This window comes from Nilaparvata lugens, chromosome 4 (assembly GCF_014356525.2).
Source record: "Nilaparvata lugens isolate BPH chromosome 4, ASM1435652v1, whole genome shotgun sequence".
NCBI classification, from domain to species: Eukaryota; Metazoa; Arthropoda; class Insecta; order Hemiptera; family Delphacidae; genus Nilaparvata; species Nilaparvata lugens.
In genome coordinates, this window is record NC_052507.1 from 67,127,688 (window position 1) to 67,151,635 (window position 23,948).

The window sequence follows — 23,948 nt, forward strand, 5'->3', positions numbered from 1 at the left end:
GTCGTGTCAATAGCTGGAGTAGCAGCTATAGAGTAGCAGCTATATAGAGTGGTAGTGAAGTTCAGGGTGTAGCAGACCTGCAACCGTCAAGTAGACCTCTCCATCCTCCTACTTAACCCTACTCGGCCTACTTTCTTCTCTTCATCGAGTCTTGATTGCTCCATCACCTATTGCCGCCAATTTTGCATGCCTCACAATGCTCTACAGTCTTCATAGTACAGACAAGCAGTGGATTCCTTTCCAAACGTTATATAACCAGGAGTGAAAACTGAAAAATTTATGGATGATAATGATTGTAAATTTAAATTTGGATATTCAACCTATGTGTATGAAGTTTTTACTGGCTACAACTCTTGAATGGAGCAGCCATTGAATAAAAGAGTGATGGAATTTTGTATGAATTACTAGAAATTCCAATATTGATCATGAATTGAAGCGAAACGAGCAGCGTTGTTTTGGACCAATTTTCCATTAAGAAGTTACTTCTCATCAAATAGGAGGAAAACAAAAAACTTGTCATCACACATCATTCTTGTCAATGTTCAATTTATATTCATGTAAGGAGCCGTTAATAATAATAAAAATCAAGGGATATCGCAAACAGCCTAATATTTGTTTGGATAATTCTGTATGTTGAATGTTGATTTCAAATACTAAATCTGATGAACAAAGTCAAGCACGAGAAAGAATTTTTAATATCGAGAGACAAGTATGTCTATTTTGTTTTGTAAACAAGACAAGGGACCATATAGAACAATTTCAGTGGCTGGTTCAACTTTTCTCATTGTTTTTCACAGCGTTCTAGGCTGAGAAGGTTCTCGAAAATCATCCATGGAGCAATAGAGCACGATAGTGGATTAAAGTGGCTGCTTCATCAAAAATCTGGTGTGGCGCACTCACACAACTTTCCTTGCCGTTAAGAAAATTTATCACCTGACGCTAGTGTTCCCGCGCATCTCAAGTCTACTATTCAAAGATTTGAGCCAGCTGGTGACAGGGCAATAACGCTGGAGACATACGAGGTCTACTATCTCTCCATAGTGAATGATTCAATAGAAACAACAGTTGCCAACAGTTTGCAATTGAAATAATAACATTTTTTCGAATTTTGAGCTTATTTTAAATTTTAGGTGAAAATGTTACTGAACATTAATTGTAGAGATTTTCATGTTGAATCTTTTCCACTTAGGATTTTTTGTTTTAATTTCATCTGAAGCCTGATAATTAAGAATCTAAAATCAAACTTTGCATAGATGGGGCGGAGCTCCTGGAATTTTTACAGATATGAGACTTGTGGCATTTGATAGAGCTTATCAATGACTATTCTAGGTAAAAATTTGATCAAAATCGTTGGAGCCGTTTTTGAGAAAATCACGAAAAACCCTGTTTTTGACAACATTTTCGCCATTTCAGCCGCCATCTTGAATTGCATTTGATCGAAATTGTTCGTGTCGGATCCTTATATTGTAAGGACCTCAAGTTCCAAATTTCAAGTCATTCCGTTAATTGGGAGATGAGATATCGTGTACACAGACGCACATACACTCATACACACATACACACACACACACACACACACAACACACACACACACACCACACACACCACACACACCACACACACACACACATATACAGACCAATACCCAACAAAAACCACTTTTTTGGACTCAGGGGACCTCGAAACGTATAGAAATTTAGAAATTGGGGTACCTTAATTTTTGTCGGAAAGCAATACTTTCCTTACCTATGGTAATAGGGCAAGGAAAGTGAAAAGTTGTAAAAAGGGAAAATTCCATGAATATTTCTTGAACGAGTTTGAATTCATAGTCAGCCGTAATCTTCATTATTATTACCACGTCGATGTAAGAGTTCACTTTTGTCAAGGTGCACGAACTTATAATATATTCAAGTTACTTCACGTTACTTCAAGTTAAGAAGAGAATGTGATGTCTAACCTGTCTCGAGTTTGATAAAAACATACAGAAATAGGTGGTCAGATCATGTCCTTTGAATGACACAAGACCGTTTTCCATTGAATGCTCTACTTCACAAGCCAATAGGCAAAATAATATTATTGATAGACCAAGGAAGAGATGGACGCCGGAACAGGCTTGAAAAGCCTAATCCATGACGACGATGATAATGATGACGATGAAGCTACTTCACTTGTTTGAACGTTGAATTTTAATTACGTTGTAGGCCTATTGTAAATTGATTTGATTTTATAGATCATAAATATTCTATTCTCTGTTGGTAGTTTATAACATATTTTGATAGAGAATGTTGATACATTTATAAAATACAAATTCATCTTCTTCTTCAAAAACTTAAAACTGAATGTTAAAACCGTAGAATGTTATTTCATGAATGATCGGGAATCTAAATTATTTTTAGGAAACTTTTAGATTGTTCTATCCAGCTTGTACAACACCGAGGTCGTAGAGAGAACTCGCTTTTCCGATCTCCGCATAATATGATAATCAATCATTAGTATTCAAAAGTTGTTCAACGGAGAGCTGGAATAGATTTAATCATTCTGAGAGATTATTTGAAATCTTTAATTTTTCCAGATCATTCGTTGTGACGGTTCGACCTAACATCAATATCCCAGTATCGAAGCGATCATCCACGAATTTCTTGGAACGGAAGGTTAGTTTGTAACTTTTCTTGTTCAACTTCATAAAACGCAATCATTAGATACATGGATTCAATTTCAAGTTTAGTTTGAACAAATGCGATTGCTTGCCGGAAGTTTACTGACTTTATTGGAATTCTTGGAACACTAAATATTGTCTTGGAGTTGAAGACTTCATGTTTTGCTCAAGAAAACCGTTTTAGATTTCATCAATTTGAAACGAAACGTGAATCTTGTTCACATGATTGATTATTGTTCAGTCTTCAAATAGCTTAGATGGATGAATACATCATTCATATCTAATTTCTAGGATTCATACTTTTGTTCATGAATCATAATGTTTTATCCTCCCTCGATATTCGAGTTTCTAATGATCAGGTTTTCAATTTGAAACCGTAGATGTTTCAAGTCAACTCGAACTTGAGCAATTGTAAATATAATTTCAGTAAACTACTTTTATGTACAATATAAATAATTGAACATCATAGCACCCTTTGAATATGTATTATACACGGGTACAATATACAATGGTATTATTATTTCCCATTTTCAACGTTAGTCGATTAAGAATTGGCTCACAATGCATATTAAAGAACAACTACTGCCAGGTTATCAAAATTACCTCTCTGTGTACACATAAATCTGAGCACAAATAAATGTCCTGTAATAATATTGCAATGTCTAGCTCGATAACACTGCGATAACAGAAGGTTAATAATTATAATACTCAAGTGATTATTTCTGCAAGATTAATTGACCGAACGAAGTGAGGTCTAATATTGAAGTCGACGGTTTTGAATTTCTCTTAATTTTTATATGTTTATATTTACGCAGCATATATTTATATATACGTAGCAATAGATTTTCATGGAATTTGACAGGTATGTTGCTTTTTGAATTTCGCGTCGACGTATAAAAATGGTTTATTGAAATTTTGCATTTTAAGGATAATACAAAAGGAAAAGGAGTCTCCTTTGAACGTCAATATTAACGTAGAAATCAGACTTTAGTGAATTATTCATCATAAATCAGCTGTCTAGTGGACTATAATTATTATACCAATACCTACTATCACTTATTTTGAAGTAATAGTAGATATTGATAATACTACCCGTTTAAAAACACCGAGCATCTTCAAAATGTATCTTTGCATAAACGTTAGTAGACAGTTGATTTAAATACTACCCGTTCAAAGAATCGAACATCTTGAGAATGTATCTTTCCATCAACGTTGTAGACGCAGTTACAGCCAGACCTGATAACAGCGCTCACACTCACATTTCGGGACGACAGCTCTATTTAGGATTTTTTCTAGACATTTTTAATTGTTAAATTATTATTTATCAATTTTTGAGAAAACATAACAACAGGTCAATGTGACTTACTGAGCGTGAGGTCTACTGTCCACAGAACTACTAATATTTATGCTTGTACTTCACACTCAGATCCTTCTGCCTTGCCGTATTACACAATGTCATTTCCTATTAATTTACACTGAAGCTTATAGGTTATATATTGGGTGCGTAAAGTTTTAGCACACTGAGTCACTAACTCCACCAACGTCTCACTGAGTCACAAAGAAATCATCATTTACATTTAACAAGAGATGAGACAGAAATGGAACAGTAAATGCACTAGGCTAACAGATGATAAAGTACAAACGTATTACCACACACTTGTACGATTTCAATCAGAGTGATAATTCACAATTATTACGACTGTGTTGATAGTCACGTCCAAAGAATGAATAATTAACACATTATTTGTAGTGATAAGAATCCAGCCTAACATTCGCCTGGAGCTTGTCTGATGATGAAATGGAATGCGCCATTGTATGTGTGTTTACGGTGGGTTGAAGGTGTTTTGTCAGACACGGTGTAACCGTTAATAGCAACCGTAATGTAACCACTAGCTGTTGTAGCTATCAGATTTGATGAGGCCACGTTTGCTGTAATTTAGGGCGCGCGGCTGCCGAGCTAAAGGGCATTGTATTCGAATAACAGCAGCGGGGTTGAATGTGGATGGAATACACGGCGAACGTATGTCGTGCGAATCGATAACACTGTTGGTAGAATTCTGATGTTGTAAATACTAATTGTATTATTGTAATTGATTTCAATTAACAACCAGCAAGGATTTTATCCGATTAGACGTGATTAATTTTGGCTTGAATGAAACTTGTCAGTAAATTGTCGAATGTGCTATTTTTGTGCTAGCTCCCCAAATGTAGACTGTTTCAATAGTATTGTATTTGAAAATCTTATCTATTCAATTAAACACTGATACTTTCATCAATAATGTATTAAACATTGTAATGTATAGTGTATAGTGTATAGGCCTTCACTATAATATGGTACATAGCCTATAGTGTACAGTGTATAGTAAAAAAATAGTTATGGTCATGCTCTCTGGACGTATATTGTTTTGACAGTGTTGTATCTGAGAATCTTATTCACTCATACAACTGATCACTTTTATTGTCATAAATTTTGTAGTAGCCTATATCTAGGAATGTTTTGAATGATTAATTAAAATGACGAATCTTTCTCGAGATATAGAAAATGTAGTTCTTCGGTTAACGTGGGTAACTTATGTTCTTCATTGGTCCATATCATTATCTATTATGAGTTCAGTTTCACTAATAATTATAGTTTATTAATGTACAGTGCTATTTTGACTCAGTGGAAATCGTCATATAAATAAATAAATAAATGAATAATCAGATTCCTCAACTCAGTTTCAATCTATCTACGGAAAATAAGATTCGATCGAGAGAAACAAAAATCCAAGAACGATGCTCTCCCCCATATACTCCAATAATCCTCTAGAATAATATTGTATTACAATCCATCATCCAGTACTCCCTATTCATTGTTCTCCAGCAATAATATAGCTCTTTCGAACTCTTGAACTCAAACCGACTCTGCAGATTGCAGTGAGGTAGATTAGTTGATATCACATACTTTATTCTCCAAGAGTAACAAGGAATTCCATGTTGAGGGATACAATCTCAGAGCTACACAGAGCTGTGGGCTTATCATAGAGGTGCGTACAGACTTGTGGGCCAGATACACACGCATTACACTCCTCGTCAACTGATGTTATGCTTATTATATCTGTTTCTTGCTTTTTTTGTACAAATACAGATATAGCAAACTTGGCATAAGCTGATGAGAAGTGAAATGCGCGTGTTTGTGGCGCTCAAGACTGTACGATCCTCATGACATGAAATAAAACAATCTTATAAGTATAAAAAATAATCATAAAAGCTTTCTCTGCTCATGATAAAGGTATGAAGTACCTTATGATATGGAATTCCTTATGCAATAAGTGAACAAACTTTACCGTCCTGAGGTAAACAGAATTGTTATGACAATTATTGACACTATGCTTGTTATTTCAATCCACAACGTTCTTCAAAAACAGTGTTATACAGGCTATTATGGTAGCTGCAAGTCTCTGGTAGCGAATTTGCCGTAAAACACGTGCTTGGATAAGCAACTGTTTATTGATTTGGTGACCGTAGAGAAGTTTGTCGGTGACCTGAAATACAATTCTGAGCAGAGAAAGAGCCGCTTGGCCAGAGTCTGATGATGAAAAGTTTGTTGGTTCTGGCTGTAGTCGTTCAAAGCAAACCCTTCAACAGTCAAGTGGCGTCCAACAGTTTCAACTAGTTCAACAGTTTTGACAAGTAGGGCAAACTTTTGTAATTGAAATTACAACGGTGAACGAAACTTGATTGATATTACCACCTGTTAGTTACATTTTAATAAGAAGCTGCTATAGGTACTCACAGCTAGCTGCTTTGCTAACACCAATTCCAATTTTCTGGCGAAACTGTAAAAGATAGCAGCATCTTGGTGATGCAGCTGAACAACATAAATCAACACGTAAAAAGCATTCTTGACCTTCATTTGATACGTGATCTTTCATGAATATAATTGATTGAAACCTGTAGCTTTCCACTATCCAAGGGATTTTTTCATATGGTTAAACTGTAGAATTTCAACAATTATACCCTCATAGTTATTCACTGATACTTTATTGATTTCTCAAGTGATTCTTCAATTTTTATCCCAAAAAGCAAGAATTTATGTCAGTACCCGTTGGCTCCTGATATGATGTGTGAGCTAGGCACACATCACATCACACCTATATTCAGTGAGAGTTTTAATCGAGAGTTCATATTCTAGCTACATTGAGCTATTCTACATAGTGACGAAAATCAATGATACGAAAAGTATAGAATACTTGTGAGATGATAATCATTGTACTTCTTCTATTAAATTTATGGAAGGATGTCACGGCCACATTGGTGTGAAATGGTCGCGGAACGTCCCCTCTGGTTTCAAATATCATTGGTTACATCATTATCATCAGTAATTCGGTTGCAGTGGAGAATCTCTGCTCATAATACTGTTGTGGTTTTTCTAAGATGTAGAATAACATTTGCAGCTGTAGCTATTAACCTACTTTGGGGTTTGTTGGAGGTCTTAAAGATCGAGACAGTCTGATACCGTTCCTACACGACACTCTTGATACTGTAAAAGAGCAATAGAATGAGTTAATCCAATTACTAGTTGTGTCTTACACATCACTTGCTTCTTGCTCACCCTTGTTAATGAATGTCATTTGAAGTCTGGGAATCGCGTGCGACTGTAATGTCGTGCAACAATGTCATCGGTGACTGTGAGTCAATCACGTGACTTGAATAATCTGATTCGTTCTGGTTGGTAGGTTGGCTTGAAGGCAATAAATACTTGAAGAATAGAGTCCACAATGAATTATTCCACATTTGAATATGCGTTTGCAACCTATCATTTTACGAGTCGTTCTTGAAACAGACCTTACAGTGAACCTGGAGTCAGAAAAAATATAGCAATTGAGATTTGAGATCAGCGGATAATTTTTACAGTGAATTGAGCTCTGCTGCTTGTTTGGAGTGTCACTTGATTATTCATTGTATTGCAGTAGAAACACTGTAGTTTTGGAGCCTTTTACATGAACGTAGCATAACAAGGTTTGAAACTGTTCCAAGCTCTGTTGTACGTTATTTTCTATGGAGTGAAAACCAATGCTTACTCCATGAATTTTCTTCATTCAAATTCTTCTAGGTCCACTCATCTTTCATTATCATCCGTAACCGCCATTATCATTACTGTGACCGCCTTTCATAAGATAATAAGAAAGTAATTGGGGATGAAATTCAGCCTTCTGGAATTGACTGACACATCTAGAAAAAACCTAAATCAATACTCAGTTGAAGCAGGCGAACGGGCTAGAGCCAAGAAAAATGCCGATATTGTTTTGCCATGCCTCATTTAATGGATCTTCACTAATCTAACACTACACCTTTAGATAATCAAAAAAAAAGCAAACTCCAATAAACAAATTGGCTCATAAAATCTTATCACAGACAAAGTAAACAACGATTCCAAGTTACTTTGTTGACATTTCTCATACTATTCAAAGGAAATTGCACTAACGTTGGCATCATCCTCACTAAAAAATCAACGGCTAGACTTTTTGTGAAGTGATAAAAGTCTTGAATAGAATGTCAAAGTTAACGTTTGACTATTCATTTGAAAATTTCTTCGAAAGGCCTCGAAATTAATAGGGGAATTGTTTCATTTTCATTGTTACATCGCTCCAAAGATTGTAAACTGCATCCCGAACGAGCTCATCGGCGTACCTATAAATATCAACAAGTTTGTAATAAACAAAATAAATTGAATTGAATTGAAATGAATTGAATTGAATTTGTTTTCAATTGAAATCAGAGAGACCAATATTACTAATTGCACAACCTTTCAATGCGCGGAGTGATGACGGAAAAGTAATCTCACATTGGATTGATCATTCCAATTACTTGCACTATCAGCTGACGTGACGCGACGTGACGTGAGGTAGTGTGGGAAGCAGTGCCACGAATGACGGTGGAGATGTGTGCTTTAGGCAGCTTCCGCTCAGTGATGGCTCAGTGTCCTCTGTGCTAATTGGTAGATTGTAATGAGCGAGCACCCCGTCTCGTATCTCTCTCATTTGCAGTCCTTCTCAGTCCCGTGTAAGACCTCCTCATTCCCGTGTGAACAGCGCCCAAATCCAGCAAAGCATTGGCAATTACGAGCCGAACATCTGTTGTGAGCTACGACAGGGATTAGTGCCTACTGCCACCACTCAGCTGCCTCTAACACAATGCTCCGATCTACTAACCAAATAAAACATTTCCTATCTGCAGATCCAAGTCGCTCATCTGCAGAAACTGCCAACTCAAGTTTGTGCATCTAGAGAGCACAGATCAAGTTTACTCGGAAAGGTGGGCTAATTGTGTTCAGCTACCACCTTCATCTGCTGTTTCTTGTAAAGGAAAAGTAAGGTGCAAGAATAGATTCCTGCCTCAATTGAAATAAAAAACTTTTACACCCCATATACCTGATATATAATATATATCAATATTTTCAATATACTTAATGAAATATATATACATAATTATCTACACATCCATAAGAACAAAACTGTGTGAGCATTATAAAAAAGCCACTGTCTGCATTCTTGAGTTATTGTGTTTACTTATTTATTGATTCACCGTTCTTAATGGAAGAATCTATGCAAAAGCAAAGCCAATTGAACATTATTTAGAAATAAATGGCTGTATAATCTCTATAGTTATAACGGCATTAATCAACTGTTTTTCATAGAAGGATCTCGAATCCCTTTTTATCTCTTGGATTTGAAATTGAATTAGTTACGGCAGAGATTCTCTAGCATTAACTATTAACTGTTATTCATGGAAGAAACCTGAATCCTTTTTCACCTGTTGGTTTTGGGAGTGAATATATATCGTTGGGATCTTAACTTTTGGAGGAGAATGTCTCCTTTATCTTATGTGATTCAACTCACCAATAATATCATTAATTGTATTTGTAGGAGACGGAAACTCCGATCCTCATTCTCTTGAGAATCTTTTCTCGAATTGATCAAATTATCCCCACCCTATGTTAATTTATCCCTGTTCATCATTAGAAAACCTAGCCTACTCAAGTGTAAATAAACACCTTCGTATAGTGATTCGAATCCACCACTACATTAAACTTCAATTTCCGGTATTTTTCCACTGTAGCTTCTGTTTATCATAAAAGGAACATATAGCTATGAGAATGGGATATTCCATCTAGTATGCTACTATCTCTTATCTGATTAAATTTACCTACTGTATAAGTATATTTTTGTTACATTTGGTAAGTGTATTATTAACACTTTTAATCATTACAGTGTAAATTATTATTATTGTTACAATTATTACAATAATTACAGTGTGAATTATTATTATTGTTACAATAATTACAGTGTAAATTAGTATTATTGTTACAATAATTTATCACAGTGTTTTATTATACACTGTACAAACTGTTTGAGGGAATTTTTGTCCACTTATATGGTAAGTTCATAGGCCTTCACTGTCAATCAGCACTTTATATCACTGAAAATTTTTTCAGTTGTGGAATTCATTTCCTATGAACCTATAGTCAAAACGGTGTAACATTTGAACGCCTCACTCACTATGTACCACTCACTGAGAACTCTTTTTTCTCATGAATTTCCGATAAAAACGGCTTTTCATCACACTCATGAAACAGACACTCCTAGAAACTCACTTGGATAGATCAACAGACATGCCATGATCACAGGCACCTAGTTGAAGCTTGTTAAATGGAGATTCGGGTCCGGTCTGTAGAGCAGAAAACCAATTGTGGCAGCAGTGAGAAGCAGCGACTAGAGTGGTGTCTGTTCTCGAGCTGCAGATGTTTATTTGCTGAAACGACTGGGAGGGTGTCGCGCGATTCCTTGCAAACTGAGCAAATTGAATTCGAGCTTGATGGATGGCTGAAATGCCCGTCCGCACAGTGCAGCTCACTGACAGCCAGGGAAGCTTGTTGTCACTAGGCTCCACGTTCTGAATCAATCAACAGCTGCTATGCTCACTTCCACGCACAACAAGATTGAAGTCATGTTTTCCATTATTCGACTACATCGGCTCAACAAGAAACGACTATCATCAAATCTATGGAACGAAGCACTATCATGCTCACTTTCCTAGTGTACAGACGAATCTAGGGCATTTTTCGTCTTCATAATCTGTTCCATAAATTTGTATGATGCGATATTAGTGTTCAACTTTACATGAAACATATTGACTGATTGACAGAGCGAAGTGAGGTCTAAGATTCAAGTTGACGTTTGAATGTTTGAATGTTTGAATGTTTGAATGTTTGAATGTTTGAATGTTTGAATGTTTGAATGTTTGAATGTTTGAATGTTTGAATGTTTGAATGTTTGAATGTTTGAATGTTTGAATGTTTGATGTTTGAATGTTTGAATGTTTGAATGTTGAATGTTTGAATGTTTGAATGTTTGAATGTTTGAATGTTTGAATGTTTGAATGTTTGAATGTTTGAATGATTGAATGTTTGAATGTTTGAATGTTTGAATGTTTGAATATTTGAATGTTTGAATGTTTGAATGTTTGAATGTTTGAATGTTTGAATGTTTGAATGATTGAATGTTTGAATGTTTGAATGTTTGAATGTTTGAATATTTGAATGTTTGAATGTTTGAATGTTTGAATGTTTGAATCTTTGAATCTTTGAATCTTTGAATCTTTGAATGTTTGAATGTTTGAATCTTTGAATGTTTAAATGTTTGTTTGAATGTTTATATGTTGCGCATTTACGGCGATACGCGGTAATAGATTTTCATGAAATTAGACAGGTATGTTCCTTTTTTAATTGCGCGTCGACGTATCTGTATATACAAGGTTTTTGGAAATTTTGCATTTCAAGGATAATATAAAAGGAAAAAGGAGCCTCCTCCATACGCCAATATTAGAGTAAAAATCAGACTATAGAATTATCCACCATAAATCAGCTGACAAGTGATTACACAGATGTGTGGAGAAGTCTATTGGAAGAAGTGCTGTATTTCCATAAGGTCTATAGTTTCAATCAGGTACTTGTGGATGAGAACACTGCGTGAGGTATACTGTTCACAGAACTACTAGTAATGATTGAGGTGATGTTTTCATATTCCACTTTTCTAGTGTACATACGAATCACGGCCATTCTTCATCTTTATAATCTGTTCCATGAATTTATAGATTCATGATGCGAGATCAGTGTTCAACTTCACACGAAACATATTGACTAATGATAATAATATTGAGGTGATGTTTCCATATTTCACTTCCCAAGTTGACAGAGTCTGCCATTCTTCAACTTTATAATCTGTTCCATGGATTTGTAAATTAATGATGAAAGATCAGTGTTGAACTTCTCATCAAACAGATAAACTGATTGAGATCATGCTTTTATATTTCAATCTGATTCAATTTGAACTAGGTTCATGGATCGTGGGTTTATGGATCCATGATGCATAATTTTATAGAGTTCAATTCCATATCAAGATCAAACAAATTGAAGTAATAATTATCATATTCTAATTCGTATTTGACGTTTTGTAATATGATTTTCATGAGAATTAACTCATCATATTCAACTTCAAGCATGAATTCACTGTTTTAGGTATTTTTCAGGGAAGTTTGTTATCACGGATAATGGAAACTGTGTTAGCTAAGAAAGATAAGACGCTGGAAACCTCCAACCAAGAGATCCGGGATAGTGAAGCAAATCTTCTAAAAACTTGTCACCGTGAATCTAGAAATTGGATTCAAATCCAGATAAGTTTAGAGATTCTTCATCATGCCATAATCATCTTGATCATCATCATCACCTTATTTCACATTTCGAAACTTATGTGGACGTAATTTCGCTGAAATGAGTGAGAGTTCCACTTGACAATTATCTAAAAGGCTTCTGTAATTTATTATAGACTAGCTGGTAGCGCGTGCTATACAAGGGTCTTATTGAAAACTGAACAAACTGAAAACTTGACCCACTGAGATCTTGAAGAGTTTAAAATGGTGAATTAAGAGTCCACATGCAAAATTCCAAGTTAATCAGTTGAGTAGTTCAGACGTGACGATGCGTCATTCGTGAATCTCCCATCTCGTACGTGTATAAGCCAACTCTTTTCTTCATCATATCAAACATTGTGGTTGTTGCTTTATTAGATAGGAACTAGAATTATTATAAAAATTATCAAAGGTTCTGAACAACTTCCCAACCTCTTTCAGACGAGCATTATTGACCAAACGTAGTGAGGTCTATGTTTCAACACGTTTTCCTTTTGTCTGTCTGTATGTAACGCGATTACGGCCAAACGCGTTGATGGAATTCTATGATATTTGGCACGAATATTCCTTTTTCAACTGCGCGTCGATGTATACACAAGGTTTCTTTGAAGTTTGGTATTCCAAGGATAATATGAAAAGAAAAGGAATTCCTCCATACTCTGATATCACTATTATCCAATATCATCTACTTTGAAGATAATATGATCAATCAGACTATAGAATTATTCATAATCAATCAGCTGACAAGTGGATTATTCATTATTATTCATAGCATGCATTACACAGATGTCTGGCCGTGTCCGACAACATAAATGAGTTTTGGATCTTGGAGAGAACAAATAATATTTTTCAAGAGTAAATAATTATGATATAACTGTGAATTGTGATTGAACTGAATCAACTAGAACAGGTGACATCAGATACTTGTGGATGAGAAAACTGCGTGAAGTTTACTGTTCACTAGAACTACTAGTATTATCTTAAAATAAATATTGAAGAATACCGTTGAAAAGAATTAGACGAATGCAGATTCCTACATCAAATTCAGAAATATGGAAAAGACCATTGAAAAAGATTGGACGAATTTAGATATCCACTTAAATTTAATATTAGCGATTAATGGATCTTTCAATAGAGAAAAGAAAATAAACGAATGAAAATGTTGATTTTGAATTTGAATAGAGCACAGCCTGTTCACCTTGGTTATAAACAGTAAGATTGAATGCGTCTCCATCAGAGCGTCTTTGACGTAACGCAACTCATAAGATGCGAGAAGAAGCCATGTAGGTGACGGTGACAATATTCCAGCCACCATGATCCGTAGCAGCCTTACTCTAGATTGAACCATTATCATAGAGCTGTAGCATTTCGATTCAGCGTCAGAAGGGAACTCTGACTAACTTAGACAGGTTTGCATAGACAGGTTGCTTTTCAGACTGAGCTGAGTCTGGAGAATTTCAAATCAGCCCGCGGGTCTGAGGCTATACATACATCATGAGTGACAATAATGGTTTCTGCAACAGCTCACAAAGCTCCCCATCCTTGCTCCTTGAGTAGATGGTGATTGGGTTTCCCTGAATAATTGACTATCAAGTATTTAATTGAATTTGATGGGAAATTCACAAACTGACATCCTTTCTATATTGTTCTTCCATTCATCTCTCCATATAATCATTATCCTACATCATTCACTAATGATTAACTCTCAGCATTATTTTGTCAATCATCACATTCATTATCCAGGTGAATTCTATTCAAATTGGAAATGAGCTGTGCCTTCTACCTCCCATTCTTCTTTCTTGTTTAGAAGCTGAAACAAACAATTGGAATGGAAGATATTCAGGTCCATGCACAGACTGATTCATAATACAGCGCGTAATTGTTTGTAATTTATGAAAAGAGTCGTTTGGCAATTGAAGTCGAGTTCAGAGCCTGGAAATTCCGTAATGAATACTTCTTGAAGAGGGGCGTCTTTTAAATCACCACAAAGCTATTTTGTAAGCAATAACAAGATAATAGAAAGAACCTAAAGTACATTGAAATACAGTTTGGAACTCTCCTAATTGGAAACTTTTCCAGTTTGGCTTTTATGAAAAAATTCTTTGAAGGTAATAAACCCAAAAAGCAACTTCCAAGCAAGGCTGAATCGAAAGTGAAACAGCTAAAGACGAACATGCTTGAAAGACCATTAGTAAGCTGGAACAATGAAGAAACATTTTAAATGTAGCTTGGTTATCGTCAAAGGAAATTTTCGTCACGGTCTGTTGGGTCAAAAACTTCTATAGAATCATGTTATAATAATTTCAGTATCGTGCAAAGTTCTTTTGAGTATTCGGTTCTGCCGTTGCAGAATAGACAAATCCCGAGAAGTCTTACTTTATAATTTTTTGACTTGCTTATTGCTCCAATATCATGAACAAGTTCTTATCCACCTTCATGAGGCTGTCTGCATCCAGACGACAAGACTTGTTCCAGATGAACAAGTTCGTAACATTTTTTTTCACTTACTGTATTTCTACCTTGGAATTGAACAGTTCATTATATTGGGCTCCGAGTAACACTTAGCAATCATATACTGTGATGAAAAAAGGCAAATCTTAGTAAACCATCATACCAGAAATTCAGTTAGAGATGTGGGATTAATTTATTAGAGTGTGGAAAGAAGCCTTCTCCTATCGATTTCGAATTAGTGAGTCATCAGTGATTTAAAAAAAATCGAATTTAATATTTTGTGGTGAAGAACGATATTATTTCTACATTTCCGAACAATAATCGAAGTACATTTATAATCATACGTTAATGATAGTTTAATACGGTTGAGAGTAGATGAGTGAAGACAATTATTACTTACAAGAAAGATCTCACTAGCTTTAGCCTATTCACCCCATAATACAGAGTTATCATAAAAGAATGGTGCGGTTTCGAACAAGGTTTAAAGAAAAACCAAATTACTTACAGTTGATGTTTATTCATCTAATTTGTCGTCTCAGGCAGTTTTTTACATAATTGATAAATTTAAATATGTGCGCCTTTAGTCGTTCGACAAAATATCCGAACGATAATCAATTATTTCTCTCCAAACATTCGCTAACATTTCATTGGTTATGGTTGTCGTTGCTTCATTAATCCAGTTTTTAAGTGGTTCAGGTAGATTTTTTCTTGTAAATTTACATCAAAAACATTGTTTATTCACAAGAAATCGCGAACTGAACCACTTTGAAACAGGATTAAAGAACCAATGACAACCATAATCGAAGAAATGTTATCGAATGTTAAGAGAGAAATTTATTGTCGTTTGGACATTTGTCGAGCGACTAAGGGCGCACTTATTGAAAGTTATTAATGATGTAAAAAAACTGTTTCAGACGACAAATTAGGTGAATAAAAAAAATTGACTGTAAGTAATTTGGTTTTTCTTTAAACAATGTTCGAAACCGCACCATTCTTTTATGATAACCCTGTATTATAGTAGCCTAAAGCATAAGGGGCTGACTTAGCTGCTTTTACGTGAGGTCTTTGAAAATTTACCCGCATTTCAGATTAGATGGTTTTCAATGGGAACGACATCATTAAGTTCACCAACCTGGTAAAGTGTTGACAATATATTATTCTTGGTTAGGCTCATATGCTCATTCGTCTCTCCTTGTCATGAAATCACAGATTCATATCATCACAGATTCATAAATAATGACAGATTCATATAACCACAGATTGAATGAACCACTGATTTATAAATCAGTGGTTTTTGGACAATTTCTTAGTCTTTTTCATTCAATATGAAAAATTACCACAATATCAACTTCTCAACTACACAAAAAGTGTAACCACAGATTCATATGACCACAGATTCATATAATCACAGATTCATATAATCACAGATTCATATAAAAACCTTCTCTGTCATATTAAAAACTATGAAGTTTTATAGGTGTTAACTTGTCTCTTCATTTTCTATCTTTTTCATTATGTTTCATCATTGCTTCGGTTTGCAATAAATTACTCTATTATTTCGTTGTCTTTGCATTATTTGTTGGTTTGGTAGAATCGTACTGGAATATTCTATTAAAATGAACTCTTGTCAAAACTCTCTCATTGAAAGGGCTCGGTGGAAATCTACTGGTTTTACTCATGAAAAGCAATATTGTTCTTCTAAATGGAAATAAATATTCATGGAACTGATTATTTGCATTTTAGCGTCACTATCATAATACTGTTGTTTCAATATATCATTCTCTTGAAAGCCATCACTAGTCCTAGTGTACTAGGACTTTGTCTAGTCATTGTTTAAAATTTATTCATGTTATAGGTGATGCTGGTCTTCCCAATGATAAGCAGAGCAAAATGTTCTTGTGTCTATAAATTAAATCGTGCTACTTAATCATAATTTCTATCCTTATATTTATCAAGTTGATTCTTGTTCGTTCTAGTTAATATTTTGCGTTGAGATAACATGAACAATCTGGGTATTCCTCTCCAGTAGATAAAAGAGATCGAATCGTACTTTCAAGAAAATGATACATTTATAGCAGTTTTTTAATAGCTTTCTCAACTTTTCAATTGGGCAGAATATTCATCAATACTTTTTATAGTCGAGATCGTCCATGATTATCCCCCTCAAATTTTCATATTTCAAATATAAAAATGATTCTAGCAGTTTGGAATGAGGATTGAATAAATTAATTTATCTCATCCAATAAAAAGAATTTCAATCATAAAAGCATAAAAATTTGGAAATTGACTGATAACGTTTCCCAGTAAGTGTGATCAGTGTACATGAAACAAAATAACGATTGCATTTATAAAAAAACATAAAGGTGAAGATCTTACTTTTTCAGACATTCTTCAACTTATTATATTTTCTATATGTTAGAAAAACATAAACTCTGTCACTTGCAATGGGTTCATATGTCATTTTCATCACTCCTCTCTCATAGAAATTGGAAAAAGAATTTTGAAGTGATTTTATATTTTTGTTCTGCAGTTATATGTATGTTTGTGGAATAAATAAATTAATTGATAGATAGATAAATGATCAATTTCTAATTCTTGAGATAGTTCACATTATAATAAGGGAATCTGATTATTCAAACACTCAATGCAAGCACCCATACTCTATATTTTTATCCAACTTATGAATATCAATTCCATAGTAAAAATTCCTCCAGGTGAGACCGTGAGAGCTAACCAAATGAAACACCAACAAACAAACTGATGTTGACAGTTCACAAATGCAAGACATCTAGTAGGCTACATTATTCACGCTTCAAAATAGTATGAGCTCTCTCGTACAGCACGATGAGTGGTTGTTATGGCAAACACACTCGAAATCAACTTTCCTGCTGTATGGTGAAATAACGAGTCGCCATTATAGAGTGTGCTTCCATGGATGGGACAGTGATATCCATCTCGGTTGCTTTTGTCATATACACTTCCTGTTTATCAAGTAGCACTCCCGCTTTTTTCCGATTCTGAAGAGTTTTTATGACGTGAGGCAAATGACGATGGTCTGATTGAATAATTGATATATGTGATTTTGAGTGAACGATAGAAAAATGGCTATGATTATCGGGTTTTTGGATTATTCCATCCATATCCCACAAACTATGTGTTATTTGAATTATTCCAAACACATTCACAAACAAACAATGTTCTATTTCAATCCAATTGGAACATCATGATGCGAAATCAATTATTTATAATGAGTATCCCGTGGTGCTCATGTGGAAAAACATGAGATTGGAATTTGGTTGTCATTTAATGTCAAAATCTTTGTTTCCTTTGTAAGCTGAGATATCGTGGTTATTATCAATCGCATGTCTCAATTGCACGTCTTACAAGTAACTTGAAGAGGGTTATTGTTCAATCATGGATATTCGGAATTATTGTTCAACGAATTCATGAGATATTATTAAAAGTTGAAAAATTATCAGCAGTTTGGTATGAATGAAACAGTGAACTTCTAAAGGGGATATATTGAGAACTCTGAACTCTGAACAAGTGAACATAGATTCTGACTATACCTATCTGAATCACGCCCATGATTCATAGTAGTATCAGTGATTCATATGATGAATACTTTTCTCCTTATGGGAAGAAGACCGTAGATGTAAATTAATACATGAACTTCAAAAACTTCCTAATCTTTATGCAGTTTTATCCTAGTGCACATTTATTGAATACAAATTATGCCCAGTTCCACATTCTAATATTGATCATAGGTGGCTGTGATATACCGTAATTCATTGCTATAATTTTCTCAATGAAAGTGTGTGTTGTACAGAATTAACCATTTGAACTCTCAGTTGACGCATTATTTTATTATATCATATACATGAGTTGATTTATTGAGTGGTTCAAGATGCAATGGAGTTCTACTTTTTCTGCCAGAGCAATAATAATAATCTGATAGTTTATTTATATTTTGCCTCATTCCTGCCAGGAGGAAACTGCCTTGAAGTTTTAACGATGGTTATGTTAGAATGAGAAATATTGAACAATTCCCATTATTCTCTATAATGGTTGAATAGTTCCAAATAGTTCCACCCTGTGTATCATGCTGTAACCATGCCTTAGAAACTGGGAGATTATGGTAATGGAATGAAAAAAGCACTCAAATCCATTCTAAGTAGGAAATGCCATGAACTTCAGCGTCGATTTGTTTGCTGTCATCTTTAGAAATTGAAATCTGCTGGCGAATTACATCCGACTCTGGCAAAGCGAGATAGCAATGGAAAGAGAGCAAAATTCCCGAGAGGAGGAGGCAAAATATGAGAGAGAAAAGGGCAAAATATCAGAGAGAAAGATAAAAAATATGAGAGAGGAAGCGACAATCTCATCCATGAAATATTGTGGAGCATCAAGCTTCAGTATGACTCACAAAACACATCCACATCGCAGCGTATATTTATCACACCGGCCATCAGAGAACTGATGGTTCATCAGATTTCAAAGCCATGTGGAATTTGACGATCCATAATACTATAATAATATTATAGAATAACAAAGGCCTCAGATTGCTACATCGAATCATTGATTCAACATCTACGTATTCTAAATATTTCAGAATCTGACATTCAGACATACAAACATTTTAAGATAAGACATTGATTACAGGAGCAGGTGTAATAATTTTGTAGCCCACTGTAAAGCCAATTTAAACACCCATCGATTTTCGTTCGTAAAATATTTTTCCGTCCTTATAAATTCTATCAGATTGAATGAAACTTAACAAACATCATCTTTTTGAAATCATCCGCTTGATCTGATAGAAGCTATAAGGACGGGAAAAAATCGTACGAAGCTTGTAGTGGAAGACGAGTTTGTGGCATACGGCGCAGGTGATTTGTTCACTTCAATCTTTATTGTTTTATAATTTCGTGTTTAATGTTAGTGGTTGTACATTGCACTCACTTCGAATTGTTTCATTACTTATGTGATCTCGTCTTGAGTATCCTTGAGTACTGCGCAGAAACCGCATCTCTGATGCCTGAATTCGTGAGTCATCATTCTTGGTTTTTGTCCATACCTCATATCACTCACTATCACTCATATACCTCACTACCGTATGTCATTAAAGGGATAGCCATTTTCCTATAGAACTTAATCTCTGTCTCTTTTCTGGCATTACCCTTTAATTTTCGGTGAATTACTCCACAAATTGAGTCAAACTTTTCTATTTTCTGAGGTATATCACATTCTCTGTCATAGGATACATCACAGCCGAGATATTTAAAGTTGCTCACCTGTTCCATTATTATATTATTCAAAACTATTTTGGAACCCGAGGGCCACTTGCCACGAAATGCTATCACTTTTGATTTCTGAGCTGAGATAATCATATTGAAATCTGTACTCACAGCTTGAAGCTCATAGATTGGCATCTGTAGCTTATCCTCACTTTCCTGAACTATCACTGTATCGTCAGGAAACATGAGACAGTTTAGGAAAAATCCCTGCCCAATTTTAAAACCTGAGTCTACAAGTTCAGTAAAGACTGAATACTGTCATTTATGTACTCCAAAGTATGAGGTATATCCTCTGCAAATAGGATTGATTGATTGATTGACTTTATTTATGTAGATGACAATATATACTGGCTTTCACACTTATATACAATACCTTACAATACAGAAAAGTTATTGATGAATTTACATAATATAGATTAAGAATATGATTTTTGAACTGCATATGATATGAAAAAAGCAATTGGTAATAGCTATAGATAATATTGTTATGCATCTACATAAATTGACGGAGCTTTGCACATATCAATGTCCATTCTTTGGAAAGAATATTCAAAATATCCTTCCCACTAACTCTCTACCAAAGATCAAGATAAGAGTGTAGAAGTTGTCTCTTCCTATTGAATAATCTATTCTATTCAATTGAGAAATATAATCTATGTTTTTCAATGCTTCGCAGTCCTATAGACTACTAATGGACTAATGACCAATAGACTAATAAACTGATCGACTTATAGACTAATAGACAACGCGGCATGCATCAAGCATTTCACTCTTGATTAAGCATCTGAAGTTTTAAATTGAAAGTAACTTATTCGACCCTTGAGCAGTTACATGCTTTTAGCAGTGCGCTCAAATGTGATGACTAACGACATACGACTAGGCTCCCAACGAATTTGTGGACTATATGGTGCATGCAGTCATATAAGTGGATCATCTCCACTAATTCGATGGCACTTGAGTGAGAGTAGCGCAGCGAGTTTCACTGTATCAGCGCTTTGTCTTTGGAGTGTTGTTCAAGTGCTGGAATAGAATGGTGAAGAACTGCGCGACGAATGCCAGCCAACTCACTCGAGTTAGAAAATCTCTCGGGTCCCCTTTTATTAGAAATTAGGGGCAAGTTGGTACTATTTTCCACTGTAACTGTATTATTTTCGACTTCCTATCACAACAAACCTTTGTCGGATGTTTGATTACAAGATGATGAAAGTTGGAAGCGTCTCAAAGTTGACAGTATTTTTACTTTCCTTGCCCTTATTACAATAGGTAAGGAAAGTATTGCTTTCCGAAAAAAATTAAGGTACCCCAATTTCTATACGTTTCAAGGTCCCCTGAGTCCAAAAAAGTGGTTTTTGGGTATTTGTATGTGTGTGTGTGTGTGTGTGTGTGTGTGTACACGATATCTCATCTCCCATTCAACGGAATGACTTGAAATTTGGAACTTAATGTCCTTACAATATAAGGATCCGACACGAACAATTTCGATCAAATGCAATTCAAGATGGCGGCTAAAATGGAGAAAATGTTGTCAAAAACAGGGTTTTTCGCGATTTTCTCGAAACTGGCTCAAACGATTTTGATTAAATTCATACCTGGGACAGTTATTGAAAAGCTCCATCAACTGCCACTAGTCCCATATCTGTAAAAATTTCAGGAGCTCCGCCCCATCTATGCAAAGTTTGATTTTAGATTCCCAATTATCAGGCTTCAGATAAAATTCAAACAAAAAAAATCGAGTGGAAAAGATTGAGCATGAAAATCTCTACAATTAATGTTCAGTAACATTTTCACTTAAAATTGAAAATAAGCTCGAAATTCGAGAAAATGTGATCTTCCAATTGCAAACTGATGGCAACTGTTGATTCTATTAAATGATTCACTATGAAGAGATAGTAGACCTTGTATGTCTCCAGCGTTATTGTCATGTCACCAGCTGGCTCAGATCTTTGTTTATAAGTAGACTTGAGATGCGCGAGAACACTAGCGTCAGGTGATCAATTCTCATAACGGCAAGGAAAGTTGTGTGAGTGCGCCACACCAGATTTTTGATTTAACGACAGAGAAAATTATACAGAGAAGACTATACAAATTAATGACATCCTTTCAAATATATTATATGTGTAGCAGTAGCGCCATTTTGCACTGTCACTATATTATTCGCCAGATGCAAGTTAAAAAGCGACTCATAAGTGAAAATATTATTGATTTCACGACATAGAAAGTATTATATAGATTAATAATGGCATCTTTTTCTTTTTCAATATTATGTGTGTTGCAGTGGCCTATAACATTTCCATACTACAAAATCATTTCTATCTATGCAAAAAATATATACAGCACCATAAAAAACAAGAAATAAAGTCAGAAACTTTCCTTCTATCTTATTTTGATACCTGTCCTTCATTGTTTTTTGTTGTTTTTTCTATTGTAAATCTTCAACTGTCAGTTGTTATGATGCAGTTCACGGTGCTCATTCCCCACACCCAGACTTGATGTCTTTGTGGGAAATATTCACTATTTTATAATGTTTCTGCTGCTGTATTACTTTTTTGTGAATAAAGATCATTTGAATTTGAATTTAAATTTGTCCAAATGATGTTTATGTAATATTTCTATGATAGTAGCCTATTTGCTTCACAGTGTCTCATCTTGAAAAAATAATAAATTACTTGACAATGATCAGTTTATACTCTTTTTCGCATTTTGCAGTCTTATTTCAAAATTGTAGTCATGAATACTCCACAATACCTGATGTTTTATCAATCTAAAAGTTGAATGGAGAACGTTTCCTATGCAAAACCGTTGAAGAGCAACTGGGTTTCTATTATTCATCAGGTGAACGTTTGCCCCTAATTTCAACAAATAATCACGCTGGCAGTGGGGATGCTCTCGTGCCCTTGATGTGCTATTTGCTTATGAATATTCATCTGGTACCCCGCATGTGGCAACCACCACACAGCATCGTGGCTTTGAAGCAGGAGGCACTCGTCCATTTTCAAGCGAAACATGTAACGGTCGAGGAATAATCCGATATTTTCATTAACTTTCCGATATTTGCATACCTCCATATGCCAGCGCTCTACCACAAGTGTTGATCCATGAAGTGATTATAGAATATTACGTTAATGTGTGACCGTTGATGCAAAAAGCTGTTTTGCGAATGCAAATGATATTTGAAATCATTGCTAAATACCGTTGACATTCTATATCGTGTTTACTATTTGTTATCATTCCCCGAATTATTCAATTTTCAAATTATCCTGTTCCAAAACTCATGAATTGATTTAATCATTATTATCACATCCAAATGATGATATCCTCAAACAAATAACCACACAATAATACAAGAGCTATAATACAAGTATGTTCAGCTGTAGCTGTGTATCTGAAATAAATGCTCGTATCCATAAGCCTTTATAGTGTGAAGCTGTATTCACACAGTAGTCTACAATGTTAGCACAGTACTATCAAACAAACCAAATCTCACACAGTACAATATATTGTTGTAAGCAGTTATTGATTTGTGGGCTGCAGACGAAAGTACTTGAATAGGTTCATTTTAAAAGAGAACATGAATTGGGATGTTCATTTCAAATCCAATTGAAGAAGTCAATCAATCTTGATTTAATTCAATGAATTTCAATCCTAATCAATCACTACGATAGTTGATTATTTCTGAATAATTCAATTACAAGTGCAAGAAACGTTTAGTATAGCTTACAATATTTTTTCAAATTTAAACCAAATAAAGTTTAGAGCGGGATTGGAATGGATTTTATGTTATATAACATTCCATATTTATCGAGAGTGTTTCATAATAA

General features: G+C 34.8%; 1 protein-coding gene across 3 annotated transcripts in view; it reads left to right on the forward strand.

Moving 5' to 3' along the window:
- The window catches only part of LOC111057212 (tyramine receptor 1), a 153,366-nt gene that overhangs the window by 76,210 nt on the left and 53,208 nt on the right, over nt 1-23,948 (forward strand). For 2 of the 3 annotated variants that reach the window (XM_039426272.1, XM_039426273.1), the window contains exon 2: nt 2,573-2,651. The exons of the other annotated variant lie outside the window; for it this stretch is intronic. The gene's annotated coding sequence lies outside the window, so the exon portion shown is untranslated. The remainder of the gene's footprint in view (nt 1-2,572; nt 2,652-23,948) is intronic. 3 annotated transcript variants of the gene reach the window in all.